The sequence below is a fragment of the Eumetopias jubatus genome, unplaced genomic scaffold (genome assembly GCF_037043125.1).
Source record: "Eumetopias jubatus isolate StellerSeaLion01/CBP00866 unplaced genomic scaffold, mEumJub1_p1.0 scaffold_2, whole genome shotgun sequence".
NCBI classification, from domain to species: Eukaryota; Metazoa; Chordata; class Mammalia; order Carnivora; family Otariidae; genus Eumetopias; species Eumetopias jubatus.
This window is the reverse complement of record NW_028274808.1, coordinates 99,604,237-99,624,725: the sequence shown is the minus strand read 5'-3', so window position 1 is coordinate 99,624,725 and position 20,489 is coordinate 99,604,237. Positions and strand designations below refer to the sequence as shown.

Genomic DNA, 20,489 nt, shown 5'->3' with positions numbered 1-20,489 from the left:
AATTAAATCATATGAAATCTGAAGGGATCTAATAAAGATAAAAACAAAAATAACAATAGAGAAAGTCATTTAAACCAATAACTGTTTTTTAAGAAATCAGTAATTTTGATAAACCTTTAGTCTGACAAATGAACAGAAAAGGAGCAGACATAAATTACAACTATCAGAAATCAGAGGTGACATCACTAGATAGTCTACAAACATTAAAACATGAACAACACCATATTAGTTTGCTAGAGCTGCCTTAACAAAGTACCACAAATTGAGTGGCTTAAACAACAGAAGTTTATTGTCTCACATTCTGGAGACTACAAGTTCAAGTTCAAGGTATCAGCAAGGATCATGTTCCTTCTGAAGGTACCAGAAAGGATCTGTTTCAGGATTCTCTCCTAGTTTCATAGTTTCTTGGCTTGTGACAGCATAACTCCGATAGCATAACTTCACACAGTCATCTCTCTGTGTGCACATCCTTCCAAATTTCTTCTTTTGGTAATAACACCAGGTACACTGAATTAGGGACTGAACCTACTCCAGAAGGACCTCTTCTTAACTACTTCTTCTAATAATCTATTTCCAAATAAGCTTACATTCTCCAGCACTGGAGATTAGGACTTTGCTATGGTTCCAGTGTTTGTGCACCCTCCCATCCTACCCTCACATTCATACTTTGAAATCCTAACCTCCGAAGGTGATGATATTTGTAGACGGGGTTAATGGGAGGTTTCTAAATCATGAAGGTAGAGTACTTTTATAAGAGACCCCATAGAACTCCCTGGCCCCTTCCACTGTGTGAGGATATGTTGGAAAAGTCTACAACCCAGAAAACTGTCCTCACCTGGCTAGGCTGGCACTGACTTCCAGCCTCCAGAACTATGAGCAATACATTTCTGTTGTTTGTAATCAAGCTAGTTGATGGTATTTTGTAATAGCTGTCTGAATGGACCAAGGCAAACTTCAACATAGGTATTTGGGGGGTGTAATGCAAACTATTACACACATAATGTCATAAATTAGACACTCAAATGAGATTGAAAAATTCCTTTAAGGACATAAACTGTCCAAGCTCTCTCAGGAAGAAATAGACAATCTCAATAATGCTATATCTATAAAACAAATTAAATTGTTGAATTTGTAGTTAAAAAATGTAGACAAAGAAAAACCCACACATGGTTAGCTGTGCTAACGAAGTCTACCAAACATTAAATTATTTAATATTTTTACAAATTCTACCAATTGTTCCAGAATAAAGAAGAAACATTTTTCAAATCATTTTATGAGTGAGTGTTACTCTGAGCCAAAACCAAGCAAAGACATAAGAAAAAAAAATTGCTGGCTAACATTCCTCATGAACTTAAAAGCAACATTTTTCAAAAAGTTCTATTAAAAAATTCAATAATATGGGTCACCTGGGTGCCTCAGTCAGTTAAACATTGGACTCTTGATTTCAGCTCAGGGCATGATCTCAGGGTCCTGGGATCAAGCTCGATGTCAGGCTCAAGCTCTGTGCTCAGTGGGGAATCAGCTTGAGGATTCTCCCCCTGTCCCTCTGCCTCCTCCCCCGCTCACCTTCTCTCTCTCTCTCTCTCTCTCTCACACACACACAAATAAATAAATATTTTTTTAAAAAAATCAATAATATGTAAAAAGGATAGTACATCATATCCAAATGAGGAGTATCCTAAGAACTCAGTTTGTCCAACATTCTAAAATGAATTGATATAATGTACACACAGCAGACTAAATAAGAAAAAAACATGAAATTCTCTATTCAGGAAAAGCCTTTTACAAAATTCAACATCTATTCCTGGTACACATTCTCAGAAAATAAGTATGTGTATGCATTACATATATATATGCACACATATATATAATTAAAATTCTCAAAACTTAATAATAACAATACCATAGATAAATGGGCAAGAGATCTGCATACTTCCCCAAAGAATATATATGGATAAAAAATAAGTACCGTAGTTATTAGGGTGGTACAAACATTAAAGTCACAATGAGATACCACCATATACCTAAGAGAATGAAGTGCTCTGCAGAATGCCGAGCAACTGGAACTGGCCCGTGATGCTGATAGTAATGCAAAATGCACAGTTACTTTAGAAGACAGTTAGGCAATTTCTTATAAAGTTAAACAAAACTACCATATCACCCAGCAATCCCGTTGCTAGTTTTTCACCACATAAATTGAAATACTATGCCCACAGCAAAGCCTGTACATAAGTGTTCGCAGCAGTTTTATTTATAATATCTCAAAACCTAAAATAACCCATATGTGTCTCAACAGGGAATAAATAAACTATTGTATGTCTGCATAATTGAGTACTACTCAATAATAAAAAAGAATCAATATTGATAGAGTCAACAGTTTGGATGAACAGCTCATGCATTTTGCTAAGGCCACATACCATGTGATTTCACACTATCTGACATTCTAAACAGGGTGAAACTATAAGCAGAATTCATATTTGTTGCCAGGGACATCGGGGGTTGGGGAGCAGTGTAACCACAAAAAGGAATAGGGGAATGGGGCAGGGAGAGGGAAAAGGAAGTCTTCCCAGATCGTCTTGATGGTGGTGATGATGGTTACTTAAATACGCATTTGCCGAACTTTGCAAAAAGTGCACTAAGAATAGAAAACTTTACAGTGTATGAATTATATCATACTTTCTTAACTAAAAATAAACCATTAAAACATATAGAATGGCCATTCAGATTAGTCCTGCTCACAGAGGACTGCATAGTCACTCTGCATAGTCACTGTGCTCATTTGGCTTTTCTACTAAACACCAAACCCCTAGAAAGTAGAGATTTTGTTTCATTTGTTTCCATTCCCCAGCTTCCAGTCCGATGTCCGGCAAAAAAGCAAAGTTCTCAATAAAAGTTTGTCACATATATAAATCAAGTGGCTCCGTTAGGTGTTTTAAAGCTCAACCAACAAATCTGATTGACTGATTCTACATAATATCAGAAAAAATTAATATTGATACAAAATAAAAAGACACACTACATGTGGATGATAGAGGAGCTAAATATAAGAATCCAAATGGCCCTTGATGAAAGGTTTATTACAGGCATACGGCATTTACTTTTTTAAAAAATTCTGGATCTATGACATAAGATTGATGTGATTAACAACGAAGGGGAAAAAATGGCTGCCGCTCAAGTTAGGACCTGGGACAAGTGAAATCGCATATCTTAACATAAATTATCAAGATCCTAGGAGGCCTAGATGAGGTTTTTCTTATAGCTAAAAAGGAAGGAATCACTCAAACACAGAAAGGAGAAGCTGCTCTCCCGGGAAGGTGATGAGGAAGAGTCTGAAAAGCTCAAGCCCACCTGAAGCTTGATGAAAGGATTTTCAAAAGCTTTTTATTTGAACCAGCTTAAGCGCCGTGGGGTCCAGTGAGAGTCTCCGTGCGCCAGCTGGTCCCCTTCCTTCCTAGCATGTCTGATGTGCAGGATTGTGCCTGGAGCCCACTGCTTTTTCAGATGCCCACTCAAGAACACGTGCAATTTTCCAGGCTCCTTTGCGGACAAAAATAAGAGCAATGTGAATCAGTTTCATCGATGTGAAGCACTTTAGTGTCTTTCTCTGGAACCACCGATGAAAGGGGGGGAAAAGATTCTAATTGGTAGACATTCAATAAATTATTTGTTGCAAGAATAAACGGATGAATGAACGAATCAATGAGTGAATGAATGAATAAACAGGGCTATACTCTGTGTCATTTGGTTCTGAAAATAACAGAAGCTAGGAGATGAACAGTGATGATGATTAACTTGTACAGAATTCAGACCTGCTCTTCTCTATGCCTCCTCATATACATGTGGATTTGCTGGGCGGGGCGGGGGGGGGGCGGTTCATTAAATCCTTCTGTTTTTAGTTTCCAAATTCTAGATAGAATTGGCCTCGAGGAATGCTCTTCTGATGCTCTCTCATTCTCTGCATTTATCTTTGTCTTTCTTTGCTGTAAATTTATTCTTTTTCACACAGCTTTTTAGAAAGAAGGCTTATACCATTACATGCCCGTAGGCTGCTCTTGTGTTTTTATTCTTATGATACAAGGAAAACAATATAATACACTTGCTTTCTTGGTATTTCGTTAGAGATTATATCCACAATCTAGGTGATAGCACTTTCATTCTTACAGCTTTAAAATAAAATAGGAAGGAAAACAGCTCCTTTTTACTTATTTACCAACTTTGGGCTCCTGTTTCTATTATCAAGAAGACAATAAAGGATGACGACAGAATACATACATTTGGAAATATTGCCCAAAGGAAATTCCCTTTACCTTATTGCCCATATTACTATGGCATTAAAACACAAATCATGAACTGAAATAAAGTCGACGCCTTCTTGAGAAGCAGTGGAAATACATGGTAAGCTACATAAACTGACTTTGATGCCATCTAAAACTATAGTAAATTAGAACTTCCCAAAATACTGTTTGTGTTATTCGCTACTGGAAAATAGGAGACCAGGAATGTGATGATTAAGCTAGTGAGTAGAAAGTCTTTAGTTCTATTCTAATTTCATGTCTGTCTAGTTGCATTATTTTTATAAGGAAATACAACCAAAATCCTATAGTACAATTTAAGAAATTTGGTAGTATCTCATTCACTTAATGATTCATTGTGGATGACTCACAGTTTCTCTCAATTCCCTTCCATTGGAAAATAGATGATAAGCTTGGCAATATATTTATCCCACAGAGCTATCAAGAAGTTTTAATGAAAAAAAAAAAACACTTTGAACTCACTAAACTGTGCTATAGAAGAGGGAAATATACACAGTATTTAGGAAATTTTTATCTCCAAATATTTTCACCTATGATTAGATATGTCAGTTGAATCAGTTGCATTTCTAACTGATGGGTTGTATTACATGTAGATATTGGTATTCCTAAATTTAAGCTTCTAGCATGATTTTTCATGTTCAGGTTCTCATAATGACTTAAGGAAGTAAGTATTAGGTTAAGAAAAAAAGTGAGACTCAGAGACAAAGAAAGCTCAAGTCACACAACTGGTAAGTGGTAATTAACCAACTGTAACTGTTTCCTCCAAGGGTATCCATCTTAAAAAGTAGTGAATGAACAGAATTATCAGAATAATCTGGGGGCGCCTGGGTGGCTCAGTCGTTAAGCGTCTGCCTTCGGCTCAGGTCATGATCCCAGGGTCTTGGGATCGAGCCCCACATCGGGCTCCCTGCTCCGCGGGAAGCCTGCTTCGCTTCTCCCTCTCCCACTCCTCCTGCTTGTGTTCCCTCTCTCACTGTGTCTCTCTCTGTCAAATAAATAAATAAAATCTTTAAAAAAAAAAAAAGAATAATCTGAGGAATACCCTAGTTTTAATATTGTCTGGCCTTTTATATGGTATTTTTGTTCATAAAAAGTGGTATGGTGATTGGTGTTTACAGTGGAGCAATGATTCAATATATACATACATATATACATAAGATTACCCTTAGATCTGATTTTTTTTTTTTTCTGGTAATAGCATGCTTCCACATTTAGCGTACTGATTAAAGAAGAACTCTGGAAGATTCTTGTGTCTGTGGGTTTGTTCAGCACATATTCTTTTCTCCAAGGTTCATCCCCACTGGATCTTTGACCTGTATTCCTGAAAACCTAGGAGTTTTCTTCCAACATGACTCACCGCCAACAGGGGAAGAATGGAGCCCACTATTTCTTAAAAATATCATCTACAGGTCTGTAAAGAATTTTACTTATTAGAGTTTTGCAAATTTTGGGTAGTCCAATTCCTAAAGAAAGAAAGCATTTCTGAATCTGAGTCTAGCAAACAAACTGCAACTCTTATGATTTCCAAAAAAAGGAACACAGATGGCTTCCTGCTAGGTAGTATCCTAAAATGATGAATACAGTTTTCAGGATTTTTAATGTGTGTATCTGATGAAAGCTGATACCATCTTATTTTGCTAAATATGGACAGCACAATGATTTCAAAGATTTAGAGAGAGTTTTCGACATCATTATTAAATGGTGGAAAATCCTTACTGTATCCATAATGCTTTGGATCATATTTTGTCACTTCCTCTGTCCCTTTATGGCCTCACATTTTCAAGTTTGGCTTTTGTAACATTGATCACTTCTTGTTTTTAATGCTGCAAAGATTTGAGGATTTTTTTTCACACTGTGTCTTCTCAGTGGTTCACTCCCAGAAAATTTAGGCATTTGCTAGCATTTGATTGGAGTTTACATAAAAAAATGGATCCTTTAAAAAACACATTGAAGGGGGTAAGAGCTGAAACAGATCCCAATAGTCAAAGCTGGAGCAATTTGAGCAAGAAAATAAAGTAGTATTGGGTTATAATGCAACGTATAAAATAAATAACCATGAGTTCATACTGATATGAAGAAATTATTAAATAAATTAATAAATGAGGGAGAAGAGACAAACCTCCTCTGCAGAATTCCAAATAAATGATATAGATACTTCACCTTAAAGGAGGTAGAGTATTACTCTCTACTTCCTAAGTTCAGGCTTCTATCCAAAAATGACTTCCATCCAAGGAGCATAGGAGGAAGAGTGGGGAAAGGAGTAACCTTACAATGGAGAAACCCGACAAACATTACTTCAGCCATGAGCTCAAGATCACTAGTGGCAGTCAAAATCATGTTGATAGTATATACTCTTCATCTGAAATGATGAAAATTGTACTTCACCTCTGTGGTCTTCCTCATAAAACCCATAGCCCAATCTAATCACAAGAAAAACATTGGACAAATTCCAATTGAAGAACATCTTCAATATACTTGACCATCACTCCTTTAAACTATAAAGTCATCAAAAACAAGGAAAGTCACAGCCTGTTACATCCTAAGAAAAAACTGTCACAGTCAAAACATACCCTAAGGAGACATGAATAGTGAAACATAATGTGTATCTTGGATGGGATCCTGGAACAGAAAAATATATTAAAAACCAAGGAAAGCTGAATAAACTCTGGAATTTAGTTAATAATTATGTATATGTATTGGTTCATTAATTGTACCAAATGTACCATACTAATGAAAATGTTAATAATAGATGAAACTGTGTACACCATATTCGATTTTCTCATTTTTTCCTTAAATCTAAAACTGTTCTAAAAATAAAATATACTAATTAAAAAAAATTGGGTCATTCAATTATGTTGAGAGTGAAACTAACAAAATACTTTAAACTCTGGGGAATTTGAAGTCAGAGTATTCCACAGTGAAGTAAAACCCTAATCAGATGACAGACTACTTGAAAATCATGTCTCCTTGTTATAAATTGTTATCAACTCCTTGTTCATTATTTTTAAAACCTTTATAAATATGTTTTTGTTTTATTTGTTACAAGATTATAATATAGTGATATTACAGGTTATTTTAAATGGAATGGAATGAATATCTCCTCCTTGAGACTTTTCCTTACATTACTTCTCATTTCTTTCAGTCTTTATATGCATACAAGGCAGTCTTAAGTTTAGAAATATCTAGCTAGTTCACTTACATTATGCATTTTTCTGTTATATGTCCCTCCCTTGTACTTATGAATTAAGTGGCTGAATAAATTCCTTCCAGTTCACTTAAGAAGCAAATTGTTTTTGAAAACTTAGAGTTTTTTCAAACCACCGCCTGCGTGGTTCAGTTGGTTAAGCGTCTGCCTTCGGCTCAGGTCATGATCCCAGGATGGGATCGGGCACTCTGCTCAGCAAGGAGTCTGCTTCTCCCTCTCCCTCTGACCCTCTCCCCGCTTGTGCTCTCTCTCTCTCTCTGTCTCAAATAAATGAATAAAATCTTAAAAAAAAAAAAAGAAAAGAAAGAAAACTTAAATAGAAACAAAATCAACTGAAAGAAAGGAGCATGCTATCATTTAGGAGTGAATTTGATTTCATTTGACTCTTGAAAATAAGGGTGACTTAGTTTCTAAGGTATTTTTCTTTTGTTTTTCACTTGAGGTAAGCTTCGTTAATCTCATTTTCTAAATAACTAAGACTGAAAAAAAATCAGAAGCAGTGATGGTTTATTTACTATAGACATCAAAATATTTGTGGTTACTTTGAACTACAATTTCACTACTCTACTAAATAATATTGTTAATCTCCAAAATATTCTTGTATTATTAAATTGCAGGGAAGATTTGATTATGGTCAACTTTGAAATATAATAAATAAAAGAAATGAATAAGACAGATAAAATATTAAACTAAGCCAGAAATACATCCTCAAATCTGTGCTTTTTAAAAAAATCATTGGACATTTATTCATATTTTCTGATTATTCATAGTTTCTGATTTAGCCTTGTGCACACATTTTAATTGGGATGATATATTGTATTTCAATTCTTAATTTGCTTTCTCTGGTTTTTCCATACTATTTATATAACAGAAACTAAAACATTGGTCAACTTCTGAATACCAGATACATACTTATTTCAACCTACAACCCAAAATACTTATTTTGCAGAACTTCTTTGCAAAGCAAAGTTTTTAAAATGCAGCTTTTATCTCAAAATTGGATACTTTTAGAATTTAAAGAACATAATGTATGAACCTTAATACTTTTTTCTTAAAGATTTTATTTATTCATTTGACAGAGAGAGAGAGAGAGAGGCAGGCAGAGGGAGAAGGAGAAGCAGACTCCCTGCTGAGCAGGGAGCCCGATACGGAACTCGATCCCAGGACCCTGGGAACATGACCTGAGCCGAAGGCAGATGCTTAATCGACAGAGCCACCCAGGCATCCCTGAACCTTAATATTTTTGTAATATATCATAAAATTTTATGCTGCTGTTAGTCGAGGACATTTTCACATAATCTTGTAACCTTGTAGAATTCATTAAAAGAATTATACCCTTTTTTAATATTATGTGTAAGGCCCTCTGATGAGTTTTTCTTTTTATATATTATTCTTTTAAATCTTGCAATAACCTTGGAGCACCAGTACCATTTTACAAATGAGAAAGCAGAGGTGGAGAGGAACTAAGTAACTTGCCCAGATCATTACGAGACAAGTGATTTCATAACGAGTTGTGGGACTCAAGAGCTCACACTTCAGTGCTTCACCAAATTTAAAACTTTGAATAATAAAAGTAGTTATTTACAATTAAAAGACTTATAAAGAGACCCTGAAAATGTCTGGGCCTCCAGAATTCCACAGATCATTGACAAAGAGGTTTTGTCTTTGTGACTGTTCAAGGAGTGAGTTTAATAACTCACTTGATGGTGTAGCCGGTTAAGCATCTGACTCTTGGTTTCAGCTCAGGTCCTGACCTTAGGGTAGAGAGGTTGAGCGCAGTGTGAGGCTCCATGCTCAATAGGGAGTTTGCTTAAGTTTCTCTCTCCCTCTCCCTCTGCTCCTCTCCACTGTGCTCTCTCTTTCAAATAAATAAATAAATCTTAAAAAATAATAATAATACAGTGCTAAATTCAATCTCCTTGTTGGTCAGTCTCACAGCACAGAATCGTTTCCTTAATTACACTTGGCATGCTGTTAAGTCCTATTTTGATTTTTTTTTTAATCTCCCTCATTTCTGTGAACACACCATGAGGGTAGAGATCATATATGTTTTGCTCATTTTTCTATCCGTATATCTCGCCTGGCCAGAGTGAACCATCTCATTTGTTAGGACATGTTCAACTTAAAATGACACAGTTATTTTACCACCAGTTCTTAGATGATATGGTCCTTTTCTTATTTTATATAACAAGAAGAATGGAGCTCCATGGGTTTGAAGGGAGAATTTGGTACCTCAGGGATGCCAGTACGCTGGCTGAGCATCTGTGTGTGTGTTAGGTAACAAGTGCAAGTATGTTCTAATTTGAAATATAAGAAGAGGCTGATAAATGGTATTCCAGAGAATGAGGAACTGTAGAGTGGTAGAGAATCATGGAATCTTGCCTTGAGAAGGGGCATCAGAAATCAGATCGTTGCATCCAGCCTCATTCTTAAAACATCTCTGACAAGTTCCTATAGATGACAGCCTAAGCTTCATCACTTTTAATTCAGTGTCCAGAAATGCATCGCATCATAACTAACCCATCCCATTCTTGAAAAATCCTAGTTACAGCAGCATAGATATTCTTTGATCTCATACATTTCACCGATTTCTCCGACCTTTCTTTTTACTGTCTAAAGTCCTATCTGTGACTTCTAACCTTGTCCCCATGCTGCATTACCTCACTCACATGTTTGCAAACACATTAAATTTCCTTTCCCCTTTGTCTTTCTTGACATTTCCTGCACAACCTTTGGCTTCAATAAATCCTAACATCTTACAGAAATCTTGAAATTGAGCAACATATAACATATATCAGACTCGAGACAGTTTATTACTATAAAACTATGGGAGAGCTTCTTGAGCATAGAAAAAAGATTGTGCAAACTCTCAACTAAGTTAATGAGACAGTTTTTATAGGGACAAAACACATTCTAGATTTCATTACATTACATGTGATTTAGCTGAATTTTCACACATAGATGCAACTCAAATTTTGATAAAAATTTTTATTTTTTATTTATTTTTTTTGTAAAGATTTTATTTATTTGAGAGAGAGAGAATGAGAGACAGAGAGCACGAGATGGGGGAGGGTCAGAGGGAGAAGCAGACTCCCCGCCGAGCAGGGAGCCCGATGTGGGACTCGATCCCGGGACTCCGGGATCATGACCCGAGCCGAAGGCAGTTGCTTAACCAACTGAGCCACCCAGGCGCCCTTGATTAAAATTTTTAAAGGAAGAGGGGTGATGTCTCATTGAAGCACTTGAAGTTTTTTGGGGTTTGTAGCTAGACAGTACAGACAGATTTTGTAGCCAGTAGATAGAATATATGCTGTTTGGCCAGTTGAACTATTTCTAAGCAAGTGACTTGAGCTAGGAAAGGAAATTGCTTTTTTTCCTTTAACAAATGCATAATGATTTTTAAAATGGTGGGGGGTGGTAGGAGGAATGTCTCCATTCCAAATATTTTTACTTTCATATTTCACACCACCTATCCCAACATCTTTATTTTTACACCCAGCTTGCTGAAATATGGAAAGGATGAAGCCACTACTGAGTTGTGATTTCAGTCTCAGCTGGGCTTCTCAGCACTGTCTCAGAATCTTCTACATGTCCCTGGCAGAGCTCCTGTTGTCCATCAAAGTTAATCAAAAATTTAAAGTCTTTACTCATGTTCCTTACTGGAGTTCTCCTTATTATTATAAGAGAAAATCAGGGTTTGTCATTCATTGAAAAAAATTAATGCTAAAGCACAACATTCCTGTACTTTTATCTAAAAACAGTGATTTTTATCCTCGCCATTCTCAACCTGGTGCCCCAGTCTCAGAGGAAGAGGGATAATGTCACCCACTGATGGTTATTTGGATCCCTCCCAGTTTCCACCTCAGAGACCTGACTAAGCCAAGTGTATCTCCTCACTGTAAGAAATCAATCCCTTCCTCCATGTGAGATTTCCTCCCCCTCCACGTGAGATTTCCTCCCACCACATATATAATTGCAATCATGTCTCTCCTGTTTTAGCAACTGTTTATACTTTGTCTCTGATTTGATCATCTGACCTCAGTCTTTTGCCTCCACCATTCCATTGAAATGACCCTGATCAAGGTCATAAATGACATCTTAAGAATGAAAACCAAAGTGCTTTTTATAATTTATTGCTTAGTAACATTTTACACTGATGATCAATTATTGTCTTGAAACTAACACCTCTCTATGATGGGGTGCTAGTAATCTCTTCATTCATCCAACAAGTATTTTCTAAGCACTTACTTTCAGCAAGGGACTGTCCTCAGCACATGGAATCTATCACTGAACAAGATAGTTAAGGATTTCTGCCCATGTGGAGCTTATATTCTACTGAAGGAAGACTGAATCAATATATATAATGAATAAATAACTTTATAATATTTTAGAAAGTAAGTTTTATGGAAAAAGAAATTAGAGCAGAAGGGTATCGGAAGTATAAAGGATGAGATTAGCTGCTACATCACATTTAGTATTCAATGGAGGCAGTATTGAAAAAGTGAGAACTTGAAGGACATGAGAGAAATATCCAAGAAGAAATGTGGAAAGAAGAGCATTCTAGAAAAATGGAGAAGCTAGACATACCTCCTACGGAGCATGCTTGTATTTTGAGGAATAACAGAAACAGTGTAGTTGGAGTGGACTAGGCAATGGGAAAAGCAGGGAGGAAAGGTCAGAGGGTGACTGGGGCCAGAGGATGTAGAACTTTTTAGGGCATTGTAGGAACTGTGGCTTTTCCTCTAAATGAGCAGAGGAGTGATACGATTTGACTTTGGCTTTAAAAGGGCATTTGGACTATAATAAGAATAGATTATAGTGGATAAGACCCATTTTAGTAATCCAGTGAGAGATGATGGTGTCTTGGACAGGATGGTAACCATGAAGTGGTCAGATTCTGGCATATCTAAAAGGCTGAGCCAACAGAATTCCCTGCACATAGATTTTAAGAGAAATCAAGAGATCAAGCATGAACTGAGAGGTTTTGACCACAGCAATAGGAAGAACAGAGTGGTCATGAAATGAAATGGTGAAAGCTTCAAATAGAGCAGATTTGACAGAGGAGATCAAAGCCTCCTTGCATATCTCTCTGGATACGTAAAGTTGACATCTGGACATGTCGCATAAGCAGTTACATATGAGTCTGGAATAGAAAACGTCATCTGAGCCAGAGATGTGTAATTTGGAGTCATCAGCACAGAGGTGATATTAACAGCCATGGAACTATATGAGATCACCAAGAAAGAAATATACATGGAGAAGAAAAGAGGACCAAGGATAGAGCCCCAGGACAATGCAACATCACGAGTCAGGCAGAAGAGGAGAGGCCAGCAGAGGAGACTGGGCAGAGGCAACCAGGGAGGAAAGAAGGAAAGCCCAGAGAAAGAGGAGTCACAGAATCCAAGAGAAGAAAGTGTGGAAAGGAGGAGTGGGTTTTAGTCCTTGATTTCAGAGTCCACTGTCCATCTCTCTTGTCTCAATATGACTTGATTGAGTTGACTGTTTTAGCAGCTAAATCACAATCTTGGCTCTTTTGTTCTTGGGGACAACTAAAACTTTCAGGTGTTTTCTTCATTTAAACAACTCTCTGCACAGGTGGGGAGCGGGGGGATGGGTGAAGGTGGCCAAACGGTAAAAACTTCCAGTTATAAGATAAATAAGTCCTGGGGGTGCCTGGGTGGTTCAGTCGTTAAGCGTCTGCCTTCGGCTCAGGTCATGGTCCCAGGGTCCTGGGATCGAGTCCTGCATCGGGCTCCCTGCTCAGCAGAAGCCTGCTTCGCCCTCCCCCACTCTCCCTGCTTGTGTTCCCTCTCTTGCTGTGTCTCTCTCTGTCAAATAAATAAATAAAATCTTTAAAAAAAAAAGATAAATAAGTCCCGGGATGTATGGCACAACATGGTGACTATAGTTAACAAAACTATATTGTGCAATTTGAAAGTGGCTAAGAGAGTAGATCTCAAAAGTCTCACCACAAGAAAAAAAATCCTGTAACTATGTGAAGTGATTTGTGTTGAAAAAACTTAGCGTGGTGATCTTTTCTTAATATATACATATATCAAATTCTTATATTGCATGCCTAACACTAATACAATGTTGTATGTCAATTATATCTGAATAAAGCAGAAAAAAATCTTAAAAGTGCTAATAATTTTACCTGTGCATACAAATAACAATTCATCACTCCAAAAAAGAAATTCTACAGCCTACTTTCCTTTATTCAGTATTTTCATTGTTTTAAAGTTTCAGTATCAAACTTAATATCTATCGATATTGTTTGTTTTATCACCCTTTATTACATTATTATATTTTTATGTATATTGACAATGTGGTACTGAAAACTGGGACCATAGAAAATCCTGGAAGTGGAGGGGCACCTAGAGCATCCACAAATGCAAATGTTAAATGCCATATCTCCTAGTGTTTAAGACTTTTTTTTTTTTTTACAATTTAACCTTTTCAAAATCAGGGTCTTGCAATTCTCGTGTATATATTTGATATGACCATTTCATATGATCCAACAAAAGCTGTTTTCAAATGATGGTGAATGTTAAGCTAAATTAGTTGCATACTAGAAGCAAAATATTCTTTTTTTTAAGATTTGTTTATTTATTTGAGAGAGAGAGAGCTCACAAGTGGGACGGGCAGAGGGAGAGGGAGAGGGAGAGGGAGAGAGAGCTCAAGCAGACCCTGCACAGGTACAGAGCCCAGCTCAGGGCTCGATCTCACGACCCTGAGATCACGACCTGGGCTGAAACCAAGAGTCAGATGCTTAACCAGTGAGACACCCAGGTGCCCCATAGGAGCAAAAACTTCTTGCAGATCTTCTCTAGGGACAGTAATAATAATGGCTAAAATTTATTAACCTTAAATGCCATCCGCCATGATTAACAGATTATCTCATTTAATGCTAAATGCAACCTTCTGAAGTAGAGAATGTGGTTGCACCAACTTTATACATAAGAACAGAAGCTTCACAAGGTTAAGTTACATCCCCAAGATCATATAATTAGTAAATATCAAAGGGAGAAATTTGTCCAGATCTTTGTGACAAGTCTGTGCTCTCAGCCACCATATGATCTAAGCCATTAAGACTTATGTCCCTTAAATGTCCCTTATAGGGACATTTATAATCATAAAGAGTTAGAGAAGCACTAATGTGTGCCTCCTGCCATCAGATTTCCAATTGATCATGAATAATAATGTCTTAACATTACATTGCCAATTTCCCTTTAAATTTTGTGGACCTAGAGAGAAAGGGTATTTTTCTCCTTCTCCCTCCAAATTTTTTTCATCTATATACTTGTGTGGAATACTAATTTTAAATAGAGGGTTTAATTTATATATTTGTAATAGGTTTGTTTTATACATGCAGCTATACATATACACACACATATATAGATAAATTTTTATATTCTAATTTTCCTCAAAAGAGTTCTCAAGGCTCCTTCTTATGTTGGTACAGCCTACGTTTACTGTCCACCTATATTCTTCAGCGATTTCAACTTTACTGTAATAACTCATATGATTCTGTGGTGTAATATAAATCAAATCCTTCAAATGGAAATCATTTCCTATTTAGTGCTATGAATTTTGTTGCAAAATTGTTAATAATTTTGTTATAAACATAAAGTTATTGTGATTTTTTTTATTACTGTACTATAAGCTGTAATTTGGTGCCTTTGTTTAAGTTTATGATTGTGGGATGCTCACCAGAGTAATAAGTTTTCTCAGAATATGAGGTTAACACAGTTTTAGATAGCCAATAACAAAAAAAGATTATAGCATAACTCAAATTCTCATTTAAAAGTAGAAAGTGGCCTATGTTTACATTTTTATTACCTGGCATTTACTTTATAATTACAGTTATCAGTTATCATATGTATAGTAATTTAAAAGTAATGTGGCTTTTATGCCCAATGGCTCAAATCTTCTACATCACTTAATGGAAAAATTGCTGCTCAAGGCATAGAGAAAGAAATGCGTATATTTATAGTGAAGTTTTTCTCTTCATCTAGATTTTTAATTATGGGGTTGTAAATGGCATTGTGAGAATAGCTTCAAGCAGTTACTAAGAATAAGCATGCAAAACTTGTTGGTTATTCAAATATGTCAACCCCTTTCATCTAGAAATACAGATGGAAACTCTAGGATTTACATTATTCAACAGTTAATCCTTCCAGGTTTATTTAGAAATAGTCCAAGTGTGGCTAGAAAAAGATGTTTTCCCTTTTTCCCCCAAATTTAATTAAATTCTTTTCAAGTATTGCAATATTTTCACTTAAAATATTGTTAAATGGACATCTTTATATCTTAAGGAAACTATTATGAGTGAGCTCAATAAAATCTAGGATTTTTAGTGACCTTTAATCTTTGGACTCAAAAGTTCAGAGATAATTGAAAAGAGAATTAGATGGAATTTCCTTAGAAACAGCAAAAATAAACATCATTGATTCTACCAGTGTGCCAGTTATAGGTCTAAGAAAGCATATTTACTCTTTGGGTACATGTTCACTTAAGAACATAGTAATTACTAAACTGGAATTCACCACGTAGAGCCCAGAACCCTTTAGTCACTAGGAAGGTTATATTGAAAACAGCCAGCCATGACCACTTAGAAACTTTTCTGGGGTCATGAATGATGAATTGGCATCCAGTTTTATTACTATACTTTATATTATGATTCTTTTTTAACTTACACTAAAGATTCTATAATTGATCTACATTGAGGTGAAATTTTTATTTTATATAATGTATTGGCATAATTTGAATATTTTAATATTTCAGCGAATAAGTCAAGGTCAATGTAAAATATTAAAAGAACAGTCTGAAGATTAATCAAAATTTTAGTTCTCTGTCAAGATGCTCTATTTATTTCTACCTGGATCAGGTAAGAGCAGAGTCAGCTTCGAGAGACAGAAAGCTCACAATAGGGGCACCTGGGTGGCTCAGTATTTAAGCATCTGCCTTCGGCTCTGGTCATGATCCCAGGGTCCTGGGATTGGGTCCTGGGATCAGGTCCCGCGTCTAGCTCCCTGCTCAGCGGGGAGCCTGCTTCTCCTCTCCTACTCCCCCTGCTTATGTTCCCTCTCTCGCTGTCTCTCTCTGTCAAATAAATAAATAAAATCTTAAAAAAGAAAGAAAGAAAGAAAGAAAGAAAGAAAGAAAGAAAGAAAGAAAGAAAGAAAGAAAGAAAGAGAAAGAAAGAAGGAAAGAAAGAAAGAAAGAAAGAAAGAAAGAAAGAAAGAAAGAAAGAAAGAAAGAAAGAAAAGAAAGAAAGAAAGAAGAAAGAAAGAAAGAAGGAAGGAAGGAAGGAAAAGGAAGGAAGGAAGGAAGGAAGGAAGGAAGGAAGGAAGGAAGGAGGAGGAAAGAAAAGAAAGAAAGAAAGCAAGCAAGCAAGCTCACAATAGCAGCAGCTTAAACAAGATAGATATTTGTTTTGGAATGCAAGCCTTCCTGGCCCGCCATTAGCAGGACAGAAAGCACTTTACATCTTGTCGCTTCTTGTTTTCAAATAACTTCTTTTTTATGGTCCACGGTAGATGCTCAAGCCCCAGCAATCACATTTAGTTTCAGCCAGCAGAAAAGAAAAAGAGGCAAAGAACGACATGCCTCTTTCATTTAAGAGAAGTTGCCCACAAGTTCTGGTCATGTTCCACATTAAAAAAAAAAAAATGAAGTCACCTGTTGATATTTAATTGTAGATGAGCATGGGAAGTGTATTATTAATTCTAGAGAGTCATGTGCTCAGCTCAAAATCGGTTCTAAAACCTAGGATGGGGAGAACAAATGTTAGGTGACAACGTGCAATATCAGCCACATAAGCTTTTTGTTAACTCTAGGTCTGTGGCACATCCGTGGCAAGCTATCCCATCTCCATTGCAATAGCCATTTATTATTCAGAAGTACATGTTTATTATGTGACTTTGTCTACATGTTTATCCCTTCTAAAACAGGCCCAGTTGCTGGAATGGAAGTGATTTTTTTCATACAGAAATCGTATTGAGTTTATCTTAGTAACCTTCATGTCAGTGACTCTCTGGAGTGTGAACGTGTGTCTCCAAGGAACAATAGTTCATATGAATGGGTGGCCATGTGTTTGCACCACATCCTCCTCATGTTCTGTTTATTGCTAGTTACATGTCTGCTTAAATGATCTTACACTTTATTATATATTTCATCAAATTGCATAATGTTGAATTAACATTCAGTAAATAAATAATTGTAGAAGTTTCCCAGCAGAAATGTTCATATGATTGCCTGACACCTAGGAACTTTGCTCTTTCTCTGATTATATCAGAGATATAAAATTATAAGTGGGTCCATTGCTCCACATCACATCCAGAATCCATACATCAGAATCCAGCCACTTCTCAAAAGTCTCTACTGAGAGTCACCGTCTTCTCTCACCCGCATTGTTAAAGAAGCCTCTAACTGATCTGAGTGCCTCGGTCTATTGTTTAACACAGTAATGAGAGTTATCCTTCTACAATATAAATCAGATCCCTTCTTGGCCCAAAAGCATCTGAATAAGAATAAATGGTCAAGCCTTCTCTTGGGCCCCATGCCCTGCTGCTACCCCTTCCATCCATCCTGTCACATGAACTCGTTGACTCTGCCCCCTCCTGCTTTTCCTCTGAATCTTTGTGCCACTACCAAGACAGGCTTCTTCTCTGACTAGTGTGCCTTTCTTCCACTTATTCGTGTGTCTCCAACCATTACTTCTTTCAGTTGTCTACTCAACTGACACCTTACCTGAGATGCCTTTCCTTAACCATCCTAAGTAAAAGTATCAGCCCCTACCCAAGACACCGTACTCCCCTCAGCTTTCTTCACTTTTCTCTAGAGCAGATATCATCCAATGGCGTGCTACATACTGCTTTGTGGATTGATTTGTTTATGGCTGTCCTTCCATGAGAATGTAAGCTCCACGAGGGGCGGGACTTTGGTTGGTTCATTGTTGTATCTAGAATAGTGCCTGATATGGGCTGGTGCTTAAAAACTGAAAAATTAAATAAAAAAAATAATAATGTACAACCTAGAGTTCTTTCAAAGTCCTTGAAAGGACATGTTCTGATCCTACTTACTAACATCTTCAATGAAGAGATGTAAAACATCCTAGGCTTGCTTCACCATTTGTTTTAGGAGCATTAGCTGAGTGCTTCAAAAGACAGCTGCGAAATGGAAATCTCCAGACTCATCAAGTTGTATCCATTGAATACGTATAGCTTTTTGTATGTCAGTCATACCTCAATAAAATACTTTTTAAAAAATCAAAGTATACTATACTATTTTATACATAAGGACTAGAAAAATTGTAATTGTAAGTACTTCCTCCATATGTGACTGCTGACAAAGAATATAGTTATGGAAATTTTCTAGTTGTAGGTGTATAATGGTTTTTACTATATGTTTTGTATATATACAAAAATCTAAATAGAAAACCTAAAATTTTACTGAAATAAAAATGAAAAAAATGGACTAAATGTAAATAAAATGGAAAATGAATAAATATGGAATGGAATAAATGGAATAAATATCTGTTGAAATTATTATCCATATTTTTTTATATAGTTTATGCTTTAGAAGAATAGTAATGAGGGGCGCCTGGGTGGCTCAGTTGTTAAGCGTCTGCCTTCAGCTCAGGTCATGATCCCAGGGTCCTGTGATCAGGCCCCGCATCGGGCTCCCTGCTCAGCGGGAAGCCTGCTTCTCCCTCTCCCACTCCCTCTGCTTGTGTTCCCTCTCTTGCTGTGTCTCTCTCTGTCAAATAAATAAATAAAATCTTTTAAAAAAAATAGTAATGAATTCTGGATTTTTTGTTGTTGTGCCATATACAGGACTAGGTTCTTTTTTTTAAATTTTATTTATTTGAGAGACAGAGTGAGCACGAGCAGGCATGGGGGAAGACGGGGTGGGGGGCAGAGGGAGAAGCAGACTCCCTGCTGAGCAGGTAGACAGATGACAGGACACCACCTGGTTCTTAAGACCCTGGGGTCATGAGCTGAGCTGAAGGCAGATGCTTAACTGACTGAGCCATCCAGATGCCCCTGGGACCAAATCCTATTAATGTTCAGATAATTATGTCTTAGTGCAAACTACTATATGTATGTTAAATAAAAATAAGCTAAAATATGAATTGATAAAGTAGCTAATGGTATCATTATGAAAAAATTTTAGGTATGTGTTGAGTGATGACAGCTAGATATAGTCATTTTAAAAAGTAGCCAAAGCCCTCTCCTGCCACCTTCCCTTCTCTTCCTCGGCGCTGCCTGTGGAGGTGGCAGCCATCTATTACTGAGCATCATGGCTGCCCTGGTGAAGCCCAAGATCATTAAAAAGAGGACCAAGAAGTTCATCCTGCCCCGGTCAAACCGATATGTCAAAATTAAGAGCAACTGGTGGAAACCCAGAGGCATTGACAATAGGGTACACAGAAGATTCAAGGGCAAGATGTTAATGCCCAACACTGGTTATGGGAGCAACAAGAAAACAAAGCACATGTTGCCCAGTGGCTTCCAGAAGTTCCTAGTCCAGAACATCAAGGAGCTTGAAGTGCTGCTGCTGTTCAACAAATCTTACTGTGCCGAGATTGCCCACAGTGTCTCTTCTAAGAACCACAAAGCCATTGTGGAAAGAGCAGCCCAGTTGTGTATCATAGTCACCAATCCCAATGCCAGGCTGTGCAGTGAAGAAAATGAATAGACAGATAGCTTGTGTGCAATTTATATTTGTGTTAATAAAACCATAAAACTACAAAAAATAAAAATAAAAAATAAAAAAATAAAAAGTATCCAAAAAGTATTGATTAATCCTTCTATGTTATGAAGGAAGGAATGTTCTACTGAAAACTAAAATGATAGGCCCTTTGTTTTATCTTATTCAACAAAATTTAGAAGAGTTTGTAGTTGAAATTCTCACTAAACTTGGAGATGACGCATGCAATAACGGCTAACGTTTTTATTGCTCCCTCT

At 36.7% G+C, this 20,489-nt stretch overlaps 1 pseudogene; it reads left to right on the top strand.

Moving 5' to 3' along the window:
- The first annotated feature begins 19,818 nt into the window (after nt 1-19,818).
- On the top strand, nt 19,819-20,220 carry LOC114208192 (large ribosomal subunit protein eL32 pseudogene; annotated as a pseudogene).
- Nucleotides 20,221-20,489: the final 269 nt, after the last annotated feature.